Below are 18,611 nucleotides of genomic sequence, written 5' to 3'. Positions count from 1 at the left end.
ACCCTAAGTCCTTGTCACCTGGGCCCTAAATGACAGCACCTTGCTTTCTACCACGTAGAACAGAAAGTCTCTAGAGCAAGACTGCTAGCAAGATGGAGTTCTAAATAATGTTACATAATCACAGGAATGACAGCTCATCATTTTTGTGAGTCTATTGGTTAGAAACACTTCACGGTTACCGCCCACACTCAACAGGAGAGGATTTCACGAAGTATGAACACCATGCCCCGGGGATTATGACAAGCTACATGCACTCTTCGTCCGTGACAGGGCTGAAACGAAATTAAGAAACTGAAACTATCTTTCAGAACAAAGCCCTATACTGAGAAAAACTAGGAGATACTGATTTCAAATTTCAGACATATGAAGAAAATAGAAATGAAAGAAAGAAGAAATAGAGGTAGGCGAGCAAAAAAGACTCAAGTCATCATAGAGAAAAATATACCATATTGTTTAACCTTAATGATAGCTGAAAAACTATCCTGACTAGTTTCTTTTTTTCTAACAATTCAGACAAATTAATTTCATGTAAAAATGAGCAAGAAAAGTATCACTGCCAAATTTCACACAAAGTATTTATAAGCCAAAAGACCATAAGACTGAATAATATCCTTAGAGAAAATTCTAAAACTCCTGAAAAATCTACCCATAAAGCAGATAGAAACTATAAACTAACACTTCAAAATATAATTATAATTAATACAATGATGAAATATATGAAAGAAAAATATTGAGTTATAATTTAAAAAGCTAGCAAATATAATGTAGAACACAGGAAAAATAAGATACAAAATAGTAAAAAATAATTCACAGTAGAGACAAACTTAGAAGGAAAATTAATAAACACAATAGATACCTCTTTAAAAAGTAAAACATAAAAAGGAGTAAATGTTTTTAAAATAAATGTAACTGAAGAAGTTAAAGGACTTAGAGAAAGAGATGAGTGTGGAAAAAGTAACATATCATAATGCAAAGGAAAATTTAGAAGAAATGCATCATAACCCTAAATATTACATCCAATAACATTACTTCAAACTATAAAAATCAATAATTGATGAAACTAAAAAGAGAGAAATTGAAACATCCACAATAGAGACCTCAATATACCTATCACAATAGCAGGTAGAATAATAAAACAAAAAGTGCATTAAGAATATAGATTATAATGAACAATAGCAATAATGAATATATCTTAACTCAATTTATGTAATTGATATACATAAAACACTGTGCATATTAAAGGCACAACTGAAATTATTGTAATTGTGTATTGAACATTTACCAAAATTGACTACATTATAAGTAATTAAAAAGTCCTTAACAATTTTAAATTATTTAAATTATTCACAGTATATATTTATGGTACAATTGAATTTAGCTATAATGTAGTAAAAAGATAGCTAGTATATTGTCATTTAATTTGAAATTAAGGTATTTCTAAATAATTTATGAATCAAAGAACTAAAACTGAAAATTTAAAAAGCTTAAGTGAAAGAAAACGAATATACAACATATTAACACGTGGGATACAGAGGAAAATTTGTATCCTTAGTTATACGTAATAAGTAAGGCTAAATGTAAGGCTAATAAGTAAGGCTACACATAATAAGTTAAGGCTTCCATTTTAGGAACAGAAATTTAAACCTAGTAAATGTAGATACATAAAATTAATAATAAAAGATTAAAAATAAAAAACAGGCATATAATTTTTTAAAAATGGAAAAATCAAATATGCTTAGCAAGATTTATTAAAATAAAATAAGAAAATATACAAATTGTCAATAACAGTAATGAAAAAGGGAATTTCACTACAGCTCCTACAGACATCAATTAGATAATTAGAGGATATTAAAAACAACTTATGCCAATACATTTGACAGTTAAGATGGCATGGACAAATCCCTAGAAAAATACAAGAGACAGATGCAATAGGAAATGTTACTAGTTGTTTATCTATTGAAGAAATTGAGATTGTTATTCACATCATTCCCACAGAAAAATCTCCAGACTCAGTTTCACCAGTGAATTCTTCCAAATATCTCTGGGATAAATAACACTAACTGCACAAACCTTTACAGGGTTTAGAAATAGAGGAAAGATATTCTCTTTTTATGAAGAAAACACAAACTTGATTTCAAAACCAGCAAAGGTGCTTAGAAGAACATGAAATTAGAAACAATACCCCTCATGGATATAGATGCAATAATCTTTAATAAAATATAAATAAATTAAATCCAGTAATATATAGCATATATAAAGAAAATACATCACACTAAGTCTAAAAGTGACAACCATCTGTAATACATAAGTGTCTTATATAAACAAAAGTCAACAGAAATATATGTAAAAGACTACAACAAAATATTTCAGAAAAAAGAAATATAATAGGTCAATAAAAATATGTGATGTGTGTGTACACTAAACAGAATGGTTAAAATGTAAAAAAAAAAAAAAACACCAGTTGTTGGTGAAGATGCAGAACTGGAACTTTCATAACCCTGGAGTGTAATATTGGCAAAACCATGTAGAAAACTTGGTAACAGGTGACTGACTAATGCTGAATATAAATATATCCTGTGACCCAGCAATTCCATTTTTAATGTATATATAACAGAAATGCATACATGTGTTCAAAGACATGAATTTTCAGAACAACACTATTCATAATTGGCACCAAATGTAACCTGTGTAAATAGTAAATGCCTATTAACTGCAAAACACACACATTGTATGACATGTATTCTCATGATAAAATACTATAAAACAGGGAAGAACAATCTATAATTTAGCACACAATATGGCTAAATATCACAAATATATTATTTAATGTAGGAAGATAGACAGAAAAGATTTTATGCTGTGTCAATCCACTTATATCAGTTACCCAGGGTAAAAAAATTCAGGATAGTGGTTATATTTGGAAGGGTTGAGCCTGGGAAGGGAACATGAGAGGGACTACTGTGTTGCTGGCAATGTTGTTTCTTGTTTAGATACCAGATAGCACTGTTAATTTTGTAAACATGCAGTGCACTGTATACTTGTCCTAACTTCTCTGTTCTGTATTATACTTTGGAAAAAAACTAAAGCAATGACTTATGTTTGCAGAGTGGATTCAGCTTGCTGGTCACATGGCCTGGGCAAACAAATGGAAGAAAAATATGTCAAAGTACAATCATGTGCCACATAATGACATTTCAGTCAACAACAGGACCTCACATATGACAGTGGTCCCATAATAGAATATCATATTTTGCTGTACCTTTTCTATGTCTAGATACACAAACACCATTGTGTTACAATTGCCTATAGTATTCAGTATAGTAACATGCTGTACAGATTCACAGCCTAGGAGCAATAGGATACATATAACCTAGGTGTTTAGTAGGCTATACCATCTAGGTTTGTGTAAATATACTCTATGACGTTCACATGATGACACAATCGCCTACCTATGCATTCCTCAGAATGTATCCCCATTTTTAAACAGCACATGAATGTGATTTTTAAATATTTGCTAATCTCAGAATTTTCTGAGTAAATTGAGTTCACATTACAATCCACCTCAATTCTGATTTAATATCCTCTATTTTAGTCTCTAGTATAAAACTCACTTTTCTCATTATTAAAACTGCATAATTGTTCTGATGAGTATAGGAGAAAAGACATGTATGTCTTAATTCAGTGGGTGGAACACATAAAAGACAGTCTCTGCTCCATAGAATTTCTTTGATTTCATTCACAACTTAGAGGCTTGAAATCATTAGGCTAACCTGAAAACACGGGATAATAGACAATTTTAACATACAAGCAATTAATTAAACATACTTGGAAGACATCACAGAGCTTTGATGTCAGCTCCCTGGATGCTCCCCAGATACTCCAGCTTGCTTGATTCATTTTGCCCTATAAAATTAATGAGAATTGGCTTGAATTCTCATCTTATATACAGCCAGTATTTTTGAATTCCTACTTTTGCTGAATTCTCCAGGCCCACTCTGTTCATGTTTTAATCTTCCTGTTTATTGTAACACACTAAATACTGTGCTATTCCCTTTCTTCCCACATACCACTGACACAAGGATGTAAGTTAATGGGCTTTCTTGGAAGACAGGGAAACAAGAGCTAAGAGTTAAATTTCCAAATAACATGGTAAGAACTTAAAACGTAATACTAAATCTTTCTACTGTTTAAAGATTCTCATCTAATTCCAACATTAAATAAAATTTTATTTGGTGTATCTTCTATCCCAGCTTCCCAATAGGTAATTATTACTGTAGAACTTTTATCCTTTGAAATGCTTTCCTCTATTTCTACCTTCACTCATAATGATCCATAGTTCATATATACATTATTGCTCTCTTTCTCTCAATTCTGACCCCTTATAGGGACTCTGATTTTACAACTAAAATGCAATCTCAGCAATGTGCTATTGTTTTGGAGACAATCATATCATTTTAAGTGAAAAACCAGTAAGTCTCCCAATAAAAAGAGGCTTGCATTAATTTTTATTAAATTTATTATTTTAATATAATATTAAGTGTTGTTTTATTTTATCACAGATTTTAAAAAATGGCTAACAATATAAAATGAGTTGCATTTAAATAAATATTTTAGCCTAAAAATGTAGGAAAATACCAGAAAAATAGGGTAAAGTGTCAAAATTAAATTCCATGCCACTAAATAATTTGAATGAAACATGAAAACTCTAAATAGTATATAAGGTATGACAAAGTCACTGAAGTATGGAATAGCTAATATGTAAATAGTGGCAAAACACCATGACAACATACTATAACAAAGAAGATATTCTAAATAGAATTGATACTCTAGGTGCTGAATAACCAATGCATTGTAAAAACTTCATTATAATTAAGTATAAACAATCTAAAATGAAGTATTTATAAGACTGTGATCTAGTTCTATAGTTCTGTGGTTTAAATAGCATTTTAACGGATAACAAGGTCTAGATTTGATTTGTTTTTAAATATATTTTTACATGCAGATAAGAGTTTGATTTATTTTTCAGAATTCTTTTCCACACAATTACTGGGGAATGGGAAGAAATACTGTGTAAGATGCTAAGATGAGAAGTTATTATGAAAGTAGAAATGTTGAGCAATTTGAAGAATTTTTACACAAAATATTACAATCATCACACATTTTCAAAATAAATTTTCAAGTTTAAAAAAACATTCTATAATCTATAATACAACTTGCTATATCTATGGAAAGTTAATATCCTCAAATTTGGAAAAATAATCTACGTTCATTATTATTTTTTAAGGGTGGCATAAGCACTCCTGGATGAGAGGGATTGTATGTTGGAAGTTGACCATTTTCCTGCCTAGCCCCATTATGGCAGATTTCTGTTGTTCCCCATAAAATCCATTTATCCCTTTTTCCATAATAAAATATTTTGAAATGTACTGCTTTCTTAGCTAGAAAAGATATTTCCTTGCCTCCCTTCCATCTGAGTGTGACTATGTGGCTAAGTTCTGATTAATGAAAGATGAGCAGAGGGATGTGAACAACTTCCCTGTTACTTGTATATAAGAATTTACTGATATTCCATTTCACTTATTTTCCATTCCAATCTGCTAAAATGTTAATTTGATGATTAAGGTTAACACCCCCTTTACTATAATACAATAAGAAAAAAAATAAAGTGTTGATGAAGATCAAAGTAAATAGAACTTCACAAGTTACTGGTAGGAGTATAAGTTTGGTAAATCACTTTGGAAAACTGCAAATATTGTGGAACAGAACTCACTTGCACACCCTCTCCTGTCCTATAAAAAGAAAATTACCAGTATAACTTGTTCTAATTACTATATATCAGATATTCTTTTTTATATCAAATTAGTCTGTATTCTAAATCACATAGTATCACTTGTAAATTGGTTAAAAGAAAAACAGGGCTAATTATACAGTAGAAAAATCAAACATGCACATGACATTTTAAGCTGGACTCTCTTCTGTATGCAATAACCTCACTTTTTTATTCTTTTCTGCTGAAAAGTAAAAAATTGGGTAAAAAATACATCTTAGAAAATACAAAGTGTGAAGCATCAGTATTGCCAGTCTATTAGAGAACAAACGAAACTTCTAATGTGCTGGACCTGAGAATGGCAAACAACAGTACAACAACAAAAATCTTAATGTCTTAATACCCAAGGAACCTTTCGGAACTGGTCCTTAAGTCCGTATCTGAATATCTTAATTAGTGTCATCATTTGAACTAAAAGCTGTTACAAAGTCTCTTTTGTCTGTCTAGTTGTCAGTATATAGCTGCCTAAGGTATGAGCAGATTTCCTGATTTATGCCAGATAATCAGAGAAAAGATATTAAAGATATTTAACAAGTGTAATCTTTAACCTTAGTAATTCAGCTAGTAAGTATACAGTGTCTCTCACTTATGTCTAGAAGTAGCTGTATTGCATTAAGTATGCTTCATTAATGATTCATTCAACATTAAGCATTGATTAAGCACCTAATACGTTCATATTAATAAAGAAAAAACTGTGGTGATAATGATGACAAGCTTTTCTCCAAGTAGTTCAAGCTTCATCTTCAATATTTTCTTATGTGTTAAATATAAGATTTATAACTATTTCAGGAATAGAACTGAGTTTGTTGATACCTTTGTTTACATGTTATCATCATATCTGAAAATGCATCAAAACATAGATTGCTTTTTATGAACCGAGAAACTAAGTATAGATGAATTACTGCCCATTTCAGATGTTTTCTTCTCCCCCTCCCAATTTGCTCATTTACTGTAAGCTGAGTTCCTATAGATGCCTTTGCATGGATGGCATTATACCAAAGAATATCTTTATATGGTGTTTCTCCCTCTACAGTTGCTACATTCACATGCATTTGTGAAATCCAGCCATGCATATGAACAATAATTTTAAAATCCCTGATTCCAAAACAAGCCATTTTCTGGTTATTCCACAGCATGACGTCCAACTAAAGTATTATTATAATCATCTAATTAAATGATAACAAAGCAAAGAAAATTATTGTCCACTGACAATAAGATACAAAAACAAACATAAATAAGTGAAAGAGACAGCTGTGGAATACGGGTAAAAACATTTATTTGTCTAAGAATATTATAGCAAATCATAGAGAATATGAATTTAGAAATAGTTGCTCAGTCCTTCTTCATGAAATGTTTTTATTCTCTGGGCTACAGGGATAATAAATTCTCCCTATTTTCCCTTTCTCATTGCTTCTCCCTGTCTCCATTTTATCTCCTCTTCCTCTTTCTAGCTTCCAAAATGTTGGTATGTCTCAGGACTAATTTCTTAGGCTTTTCTTCTGTTTTCTTTTTACTTGCTCCCTAGGTGATTTGTGGCTTACAAGTCATCTACACACCAAAGTTTGTTAAATTAAGATCTCTGTCAATGACCTTTCCACTGAAGAGCAGAATGTAATATCCAACTGCCTAGTTGATATGGAGGCTACTTGGTTGCTTAATAAAAGGCTCAATTTAACATAATCCAAATGAAATTAGTTATTTTTGTCTTTCCCTTCAATCTGTTTCTCTCCTATCTTTACTAAGTCAATAAATACTACTTCAATTAACCAATTTGCTCAAGCTAAAGCCTAAAGTTATAGTGTTGTTCATTGATTCTTCCATTACCATATTCAGTAAGCAAAATCTGTAGGGACTATCTCAAAAAGACTTACCAAACACGACTACTCATCACTCTCTCTCCTGCTAACACTAAAAGCAGACGTACCATTTGGTCTCACTACTGGCTATTTACCCAGAGGAAAAGAAGAGGAAAAGAAGTCACTTTATCAAATACACATCTGCACTTGAATGTTTATTGTGGCACAATTCACAGGTGCAAAGATGTGGAATCAACCAAAGTGCCCATCAATTCATCAGTGGATTAACAAAATGTGGTACATGTATACTATGGAATACCACTCAACCATGAAGGATTATTTAAGGCTTTTGCAACAATTTGGTTGGAACTAGAGACCATTATCCTAAGTGAAGTATTTAAAGAATGGAAAAACACCACATGTACTCACTATTATTATAAATTGAAACTAAATTATGAACACACATGTGCACAGAAGAAAGTAAACCTCAGTATAAATCAAATAAGAGGAGAAGGGAGAGGGCATGGGCAAAAACCTACCTAATTGGTACAATGAACACTACATTATCTGGGTAATGGGCACACTTATAACCCTGACTCAAGCATAACAAAAGTGACCCATGTGACCAAAAACATTTGTACCCCTGTAATATTTTAAAATAATGAAAAAATGATAAATAATCATATAAGTGTCACTGTGTTTCTAAACAAGTTCTGTCTAGTAAAATTTTCTATGTTAATGATATTGGTATATATCTCCTTTGTCCAATACTGTTGCTACTAGCCACATTTAGCAATTGAGCACTTGAAATGTAGAGAGTGCATATAAGAAAATGAATTTTTAATTTGGTGATAATTTGAATATAAATTCAAATAAGCACAAGTGGCTGGTGGCTACGACATTGAAAAGCCAAATTCTAGACTCTAGTATATTTCATCAAACTGCACATCTAATGTATGACAATGCCAAACTTACTTCATTATCATGTTTTTATAGTACTTTTGTCGTCATGTAGTATAAGTCTTCCAACTTTAAGCTTCTTTGTCTTAATAGTATTGGCTGTTCAAAGCCTTTTGCTTTTCCATATAAAATTTCATTCAATAGCCATTCTATTTCTATTTAAAGAAAAAAATACTCTTCTAGAAATTTGACCAGGACTGGATTGAATCTGTAGAACAATTTGAAGACAGTTCAAAGACAATATTATAAAAATTGTATCTTTCAATCCAGTATATCACTTTATTTAGATCTTATTTATTCAAACATTTTGTAGTTTTAAATTTCTAGCATGTTATGATAAAATCACAATCTGACATAATGTATTATCTTTTCTACATACGAAGGAATTAAACATATAACATTGATAATGCTTTGTTAAAGATTTTGTACATCTGTGTTAATAAAGGATATTTTTTTTTTTTCTGAAACATCTTTCTCTGGTTTTAGTAATAGTGTAATGCAGGCCTCATTTTACAAGTTGGTAGCTTTTTGCTTCTCTTCTATTTTACTGGAAGTGATTGGGTAGGTGTATAATTGGTGCTATTTCTTCTTTAAATGTTTGGTAGGATTTGCCAGTGACACCATGTAGTCCTGGAGGATTTTCTTTTTGTTTGCTTTTAAGAAGAGATTTTTAATTACAGATTCAATTACTTTAATATGATATATGGCTAGTACTATTCAGATTATCATTTTCTTCATGAATAAGATATGGTTTTGTGTCTTTCAGGGAATTGTGTTTTTCAGGGAACTTCATCTGAGTTGCTGAATTTGTGGGCAAAGAGCTGTTCATTTTTTTTCCTCGCAAGATCAAAATGAGTTTCTCTCTTTCAGTCTTCACATTGACAATTGATTTATTTTTTCCCTTGTCAGCCTAGATAGCAATTTCTTTTATTAAAATTGTAAAAGAAAAAATGTCTTTTGGTTTTACTGATTTTTCTCCATTATCTTTTTCTTTTCAATTTCTTTGTTGATCTAAACTTAATGCCTGCTTGCTGTAAATTTAATTTGCTCTTTTTTTGTCTAGTTTCTTAAAGATGAAAGCTTAAGTTATTGACTTCAGATCTTTCATATATATGTGTGTATATCTTTCACATATATGTGTATATATACACACACAAATGATGCTATGAATTTCCTTTTAATATGACATTAGCTGCATCTTATGAATTTTTGTACTTTGAATTTTTATTTTCATTTGGCTTAAAATATATTTGATTTCTCTGCATATTTTCTCTTTGATCCATTTTTTGCTTAATTTCCAAATATTTGGGGATATATTATATATCTTTCTGTTAATGATTTATAGTTTAATTCCATTATGTTTTGAGAAGATGCTTTGTGTCATTTCTATTATTTTAAATTTCTTATTTGTTTTATGGCCCAAAGTATGTCTTGATGAGTATCCCATGTGCACTTGGGAAGCATATTAGTTATTTTGCTGCACACAGATTACCATGAAACTTAAATCAACATACATTTATTTTCTCATTGTTTATGTAGATTAGGTATCTAGGAAAACCTTGATAACATCTTCTGCTTCAGAGTCTCTCACAGATTGCAATCAAGATGTCATTTGGCTGTAGATATCTGAAGTCTCAACTGAGGCAGAATCCACATCCAATCTCATGTGTTTGTTGGCAGTATTCAGTTCCTCTCAGGCAATTGGACTGAGGGCCTCAGTTCTTTGCTGGTTGTTGTCCAGAGGGCTGTTGGCATCAGATCCTTGGCCTGTGGGTCTTTCCAACATGGCAGATTGCTTCATCAAAATGTACAAGTCAAGAAGGCTACAGAGAGAGTCAGCTAATAAGAGAAAAGTCATTCTTTTTACTCTAAGCAAAGAAGTGACATCATCACATTTGCTACTTTCAGTGAAAACAATTCAAGGGGTCTAGTCCATGCTTAAGGGTAAGACCTTACACGAGGGCAGAGGGCGTGTAACCCACGAGGTGAAATCACCATTCCTTTGTTTCTCACTCTCTTTTATTGCATGATAGTGGCCCCAGGGAGAAAGGCAGAGTGATGAAGGGGCTATCTTGGGGTCACCTTGTGGGTCTCCCTTCTTTTAAGGGTTAAAGCCATCCAATACTTTCTGTTTGATACCTGGAAAATACCTGTTAAGTCATATATTTTTTCCAGTGTTGTAATTATTTTTAGCAACCAGCAAGTTTGATGCCACTTACTTTGTTATTTCCAAAAGGAGACTCATTTGGTGGTATTTTGATTTGGATTGCATTAAACATCTTAAAAATATTGAGTCATCCAATCCACAAATATGATAATTCTCTCCATTTCTCTATGTAAACTTTAATTTTTCTGGTCAGTATGTCACAATTTAATTTTTTTCCAATTATTTATTCCTAGCACACGAACACACGTGCGCACGCACACACACACTCATGTATACAAATGCTTTCATTGACTTTCAATTTTATAACTTGCTAAATTTACTTATTATTTCTCTAATAATCCTTCCTACATTTATTTAGATTTCTAAGGTATATAATCTTTCCAAATGTAACATGTATGAATGTAGTATTTTACTTCTTCTTTTCCAAATTTTATTTCTTTTGTATCTTTTTCTTGCCTATTGTACTGGCTAGGTTCTACAGACTCACATTAAGTAGAAGGAGGAAGAGTGGATAATTTTTCTCTTTCATGATTTTATGAACCCTATTTTAATTCTGATGTTAGCAGATTTTTCATACATAACTTATCACTTTGAGGAATTTTCTTCTGTTATTAGTATGCTGACAATTTTTATTATGAAATTCTGTTGAATTATAGTAAATGACTTCTGCCTCTATTGAAATGATCCTGTTTTTTTTTTCTATTGTTATACCTATACTTATGTATAAAAAGAGGACTGTAGTAGATTAGAGGATTATTCAGTGACATCACAGCCAAATAGAATGTGTAGAATGGTTGGATATTGATTGGAAAAAATGAGTGAATAAAAATGGATTTTCAGACAAGTGGGAAAACTTAAAAATGAACTAGATATTAATTATACCAAATAAGTACTATTAACGTTGTAAATGATTATAATGCACTGTGATTATGTAAGAAGTTGTATGTGGTGTTTAATAATGTGTATGAATTGTATAGAAATGAAATGACACAGTGACTGGAATTTGCTTTAAACTACTACTGAAAAAAACTTAAAATACTAAAAAAAAAGACAAACTTGGACAAATTCTTGAGAGTTGTTAACTTTGGGTATTGGGTGTATGTGGAGCCATTAATTTTCTTTGAAATATGTGAAATTTCTTTGAGATAGGCTTAAAAGAATTAGAATGAGTAGCAAGAGTATCAGTTTCTAGTATCTATATTTTTGTACTTTTGACATATATGCATGTAGATAAATAACAATCTCCGCCTTCCTCCACTCTTTGCAATCCTGGCAATTAATTTTTGAAGAGCCTTATCCCAGGTATTGGAGCTGTATAACAAGTTGCCCAAAAGCTTTGTGGCTTAAAATAGCATTTATTTTGCTCATAGCAGTTTATTTCTGCTGTACTCAGCATTACCTGAGGTGGCTTAGAGAATGAGGCTGGAATGCTCTGAAGGCATGATGAGAATATATGAGAACACCTGGAGAATGTAACACCTGGATTTCCTCAGGCAGCCCTCTTTATATCTACGTTGCCTCTTCTTGTGGTCTCTCTAGCACAATGAGTTTGGTGTAGACAAATTTCCTACATGCCATCTCAGGGTTCCTCAAACACTTGTCCAAAACACAGGCAGACAGAAGCCTTAGAATGACCTACCATCACTTCCATCACAATATACTGGTCAAAGCAGTTATAGAGTCTGCCCATTCCAAGGACAAAAAATATAGAAAAGTGTAAACATCAAATTATAAGAGAGATGGGGCATAAATAGGTAGATAGATATTTCTTGACTTATGATGGTATTATCATCTCAATAAACCCATTTTAAATTGAAAATACAATAACTGGGAAATGCACTTTCAACTTAGAATATTTTCAGCTTAGGGTGGGTTTTTCTGGATGCAACCCCATTGTAAGCCAAGGAATTTATTAAATGTGCATCACTTTGACACCGCTGTAAAGTCGAAAAATCATTCAAACCATTGACTTAACTTTGCGTATGTGTGCACGTATGTGCACATCTTTGGGAAATATCATCTGCCTCAAGCTCTGAAGAGGAAAAGACAGATGCTGATTAAAAAAATAATGATGTGATTGCAACCTAACCTAGATGAGAAAATCAGAACATCAGGATCAGTAACAAGTCACTGAAGAAAGCCACTAACTGAAAGTATGGTGGATGTGGTAAGATTTTGATAGTGGCACTATGACGAGAAATTACCCAGAATCAGCTAGAAAACACAACAAATGCTACTTCTGCTCCTGTTGCAACCTAAGCACCTTGAAGAGGAGCCAGCACTAAGAATAAGAAGCTCACAGCTTCAGTTAAAGAAATTTTCCTACCTGAAAAGTATTACATCCTTTTTTCACTGCTAAATATTGAGTGTTTCATAGGAGTGATTTAATGTGAGAAGACAGTAGTCGCTTCACGTAAAACCCAAAGTGAACAATTAATGTCTACTTGGCACATCATTGAGAGGGGGACACTATTTAACACTAACTACTTGTACTTAGAGGGTACTTTAGAGCGTCCTAGCTGACCCATTTTAGTATACTAAAGCATTCTTCTTTGTCTTTCCGTGGACTTTAGTGGACTTTAAAAAGCTTTCCGTTTCTCATTCTATGCAAACTGTTTATTAAACCTGTACATTCACCATGCCTGCCCTTAGCAGACCCATCTTTTCTAATCATGTTCTTTTTCTCCATCTGACTGCCCTGCATCTGTGGCTTCAGCTGAGCCTAACATCTGAGTGAGTGTTTTTGTCCTAAGACTATGACTCATGACCACTCACTCTCATATCCATCTTAGTTTTTAGTATCTCCTTGCAGAAACTTAACCCTGGGCTCTCACTTTGAAAGTGAATGACTGTAAATTTATAAAATGAATGGTGTAAGTTATTCCATTAACTTTTCCCTATTCTATGGTTTAGGCTCATTATTTCTGTGTTTGCTTTAAAGAAAAGCTATGATTTCTTATAATCACATAGCATGTAAATAATAAGGTCATCAGAATTCAGGTATTCTAACTCTAATCTAGACCTTTCTACATAACACAAGAATCGCCAGAGTATTTTGATGTCAGTCAAGCCTTTACTATTTCTGAACGTAAACTTTGATACCTGGAATTCTCAAGTGTATTGGTATTTCACACATCTTTCTTATCAAGATGAAGATTTAGCTAGTACATATATAGTCCTGGATATGTACTTGGCACTTCTGTAAACACCTTTGATGCATTATTCATTTAATTATGACAGCAATACTATGAGGAAGTTTCATATATATATATATATATATATATATATATATATACACACACACATATATATATACACATATATATATGTATAAAATAGGGAAGTGAGTAAGTTTGGATCAGGGGTTCAAACCTAGACAGTCTGTCTCCAGATTTAATGTTCTTGCCCACAATGCTATATTGCTTCTATCTAACCAATGGTCTTCTTACAAGTTTAGCAAAGAACTTTGTACAAGTTAACAAAGAAGATTCAAAGTAAAAATGTTTTAAAAAACAATTTTAAATAATTAGATTTGAAAATTATAAACTTGATTCTTGAGATATTTCTTGCAAGACTTTTAGCCATAAAATGATTTCTTACTAGTTTAAACCATTCACCAGATGTAGACTTAAAACACATAAAATCACATGCAAACAAGTGCATATATTTTTTAACACTGATACCAGAAAAATGATACATTTTCTAGTAGTTCTTAAAGAAAATGCCTAAAGCAGCAATTTAGATACCTTAATCATAGCCAGAAACATATATCTTAAAAAATGTTTTTCTATATTAAATGTGTATTTATTAATTTTAAAAGAATGAAAATTTTATTGCTGTTTGAATTTAAATAATTGGAAGACTAATTAAATTAATGCAATAATATGAATCATCCAATATTTACACCATTAATATTTCTAAAAATATAAATTTCAGGAAAATTAATTCTATCCATTACTGATTAATATGTTGCTCTCATTCTAGTAATTATTTTACTTTACTAAAAATCTAGTAGACAAATAGACAAAACCCTTAAAATAAATAACAGTTTACTTTTTCAAATCATTTTTCTTTGTTCTTAAAGCTTATAGTTTAATGATTACAAGATATTGCCCAAACCAACTATTCCTTAACTATTTAGATCAACTCAATTATATTGCATTCAAGGCTTCCTTCATCTCAAACATTTTATTGTTTTTGTCTTAAAATGTGAAATACCTAATCGTCTTACATGCTGTCTTAAATTTCAGCTGCTTCCTCTGTGATTTTTTATCCTGTATGTTGAGTACCTCACACCCCTTCTTTCAAGGAATTCTGGTTCTAAGAATAACTTAAGACTAGAAGTGAGAGAGATTCCTTGATCCTCTATAAAAGGGGCTCAGATTAGGTAGTGTGGATTTTTTTTTATAAAGAATTAAGACACTATTGAAATGCTCATTTGTACACCACCAGAAGAATTTGGGGCAAGTTGCCTGTTATGGTTGCCTTGTCTACTCTGCTGCTATGGTTGAGTCACTACTTGGCTTCTGTTGCCTCAAGATCCTAGTATCTGTATTGAAATGAGCAAGTCCACTTCACTTCTTCAAGAGAATATATATTATATATTAAATATATAGGTATGTATATGGGTGTAATGAATGTCACTGTGCATCTCCTCAGTGAATTTCTTAAGATCTAAGAAAAAGTAGTGGTTTCTAGGCCTTCTCAAGGGACAGATTTCAAAATAGGTTAGCAGGTTATACATGATAAATGTACTTGAACAGTTCTATTTACTGAAAGACATTTCTAGCACCTTAACTACTTTTAGTCAACCTGCCCATTTAATAATGAGAATCATTTCCTATTCCAAAACAAATTGACTCCAAAGAAAGTAAAGAATGAGCAGGTCTTAGGCATTTCAGTCCAAATTAACATTACGTTCTTTGGTCTTCAAAATAACAGCCTTAGAATCTTACCAAAAATCTACTTCTCACATTTTTACCAATACTGATACAGTGACAAAAAAAAAAAAATTAGCCAGATCTCAATTGATTACAACAAAAATATTTATTTCATGTTCATAATCAAAAACATTATACATTTTTCTCAGGAACTGTGGGTCAGCTGGGTCTCTATTCTGTGTATAGTCTCTCTCTAGGGCCAAAGCAGAAGGAAGAGTTAATATCTGGGAACTTTGGTTTTTATGGCAGAGGTCAAAAGTGCAAAATACAAAGCTCAATCATGCAATCATACAAAGTAATTCTACTAATATATGGCACACTTTAGGTTTTTCCATATTGGTGTCCAAAACGAATTAAGTGTCTACGCCTGACAATATGGAGAGGAGGCATAGCTAGGATGTTGATGTGTAATTCTCTCAATGAGTAAACAATTTTTTTAAAGAAATAATGCAATATTCAAAAATGAAATGTCAAACCTTTCAAATATTTTGTTTGAAGATTTGGCATTGTAATCAAGACGCCTTAAGCACTTGCTATTAACTGATTCTAATTAGTGGTTGGATTAAAATAATGTGTGTTTAGGTGGGTGCATTAGGCACGTTGACTTCCTCATATAAGATAAATTCCTTAGACAACAACATTCAGCATTTTAAGGAAGGAGGAAGAGAGATGTAGCAGCTTATAAGTTGTCAAGGAAAGCTTAATGGGTTAAGGAATTCAGAAAAACCAGAGTCTTTAGATCCTTCCATATATTCACATTCCTCTTATTGGAGTCCCATCCTTTCTCCATTAACACCCTAGGTTTCATAGAAATTACTTGAGATTGTGAATTTGACTAATATTATAATTTATAAGCTTATATAATCAAACTTTGTTTTTGGCTGTGGTGGTGCTCCAGATTCATTTATAAGAGATTATCTAATATAATAAAAGGAAGTATGTGCCATGAGATAAAAATTTCAAAATAGAAACATAGTTATCATTTTCTTTTTTCAGATTGTGCATCAGAGCTACTAATAACCACCCACCACACAGAGGCTGAGTTATACTTATGTTTATTTTGTTCTCAGGCATCAGCCAAGAATCTTGCTAAGCTTGTCATTGATGGTCCCTTCATTTTAGGTCATAATAAGTAACAATTTAACCAATTATAATTTTTGAAAGCCCAGATTCCAGAGACCAATTTTTCAGTTTGTTAGCAAGACTTTTACTCCCTTCCATTCCAACTAACCAATCTAATTTCCCAAGGAAAACTGTAGCGTGAGTTTTGTAAAATGGACAGAAACAAGCAAGGATATGTCATAAAACCAGTCTGATGAACACATTAATGTTTTCATTGCTTAACAATGCACAACGCCAATTATACTGCTGACTATGACGGCCCTGGTCTCTGTAAGCAACTGTTGTACTGCAATAACTTCAGTACTTAGAAAATCAATGTCGTACCTGCAGTCTCTGCTTCCATTCTCAGCCAGAATGCATTCTTTTTGAATGTTAATTCTTTATGTTTCAATTTTATATTGTTTCATTGACAGGTATACTTAATTGTAAAACACTAGTGTTTTAACTACAAGAGAATCTGGGAAAATGAGGGTATCATTTTCCTGTAGTAGGATGTGAATATCACCGATACTCATAAGTGGAGGATAATCCAAACAGGAAGACAGTCCAGATGTAGGGCAAAGAAAATGAATGACATTGACCTATACTATATCCCTACCCCTATTCATAGAAAGGCTATTTGAAGTAAATACCCAAAATACTAGTAAGGCAGGTTCTGATACCTAAGTACTTTATTTTATAAACAAAACTATGGCCAGTTTTTGTAACTTAAGGTTTATTGGAATGGAACTGTACCCATCATTTACCTATTGTCTCTACATGTTTTCATACTACTGCAGCAGAGTTGAATAGTTGGCACAGACCATATGGCACAAAAAGTCCAAAAAAGTTACTGTCTGACCTTTACATAAAAAGATTGCCAACCTCATCAATAGACTATTGATATTCTGAAATTGTAGGGACAAGATAGTAAATACTGTGATAATCTTGAAGATCATTTTAATTTTTTTCATTATATTTTTTAGTATTTTTTCAATGTTGTGCAATGAAAAATGGATATACATTTTTCTTGGGGAATACTGTCACTCTAAAATTGAATAATAAAAAGAAAACAGATTATTAAGGAAAGTATACGTAACGTTGCTAATGAAATTTCTATTAGGAATATCAGAGAATAAACATACATCACACAGATATAAAAGAACACTAAAATGAGTGCTCAGAAAGTTCTTGAGAAAATTGAGGTTTTTTTAAATACATTGATAGTTGGATTTCAATAACTTATATCTAGATGAAGAGGTTGTGGAGGCAGCTTATTAAACAAAGATTTATAAAAAAATACATTATTTTTGTCTTCAAATTGACATTTACTATTTGTAAAGATTAACTTATTTACAAACCCATTATTTTCCCACATTATTTTCCTTTATACATTAATGCTGTATATTTTCCATATTTTTAAGTTACCAGTTTGAGACAACCATAATTTCTTATTTTCTAAAGTGCTAATTCTGCTTCGAAAAGTGAAATGCAACCCAAATGCAACTGTCTCTGTCATTAAGAAACAGCATTTTCTATTGAGCTGTGAATTGCAAAATGACATAGAAACAACAGAAGCCATAAATTTAGGGAATCTGCAATTTTCAAGCAGTTTCCATAATAACTAGCCAGAATGTCTGCTTTGTTTTCTGGCTAGCCACCAGCCTTCGCATAAAGATTATAGCTTTATATTGATCTATTTACTGGAACGAATCATGGAAGATATTTTTTTCTCTCTCTTCCTTTCTCTCAAGAGTGGTTTTCAATACTATTGTTTCACAGAATTTAGTTAGTGAATGATATATTAATCCAAATTTTGG

The sequence above is a fragment of the Lemur catta genome, chromosome 6 (genome assembly GCF_020740605.2).
Source record: "Lemur catta isolate mLemCat1 chromosome 6, mLemCat1.pri, whole genome shotgun sequence".
In the NCBI taxonomy this organism is placed as follows: domain Eukaryota; kingdom Metazoa; phylum Chordata; class Mammalia; order Primates; family Lemuridae; genus Lemur; species Lemur catta.
This window is presented reverse-complemented; position numbering follows the sequence as displayed.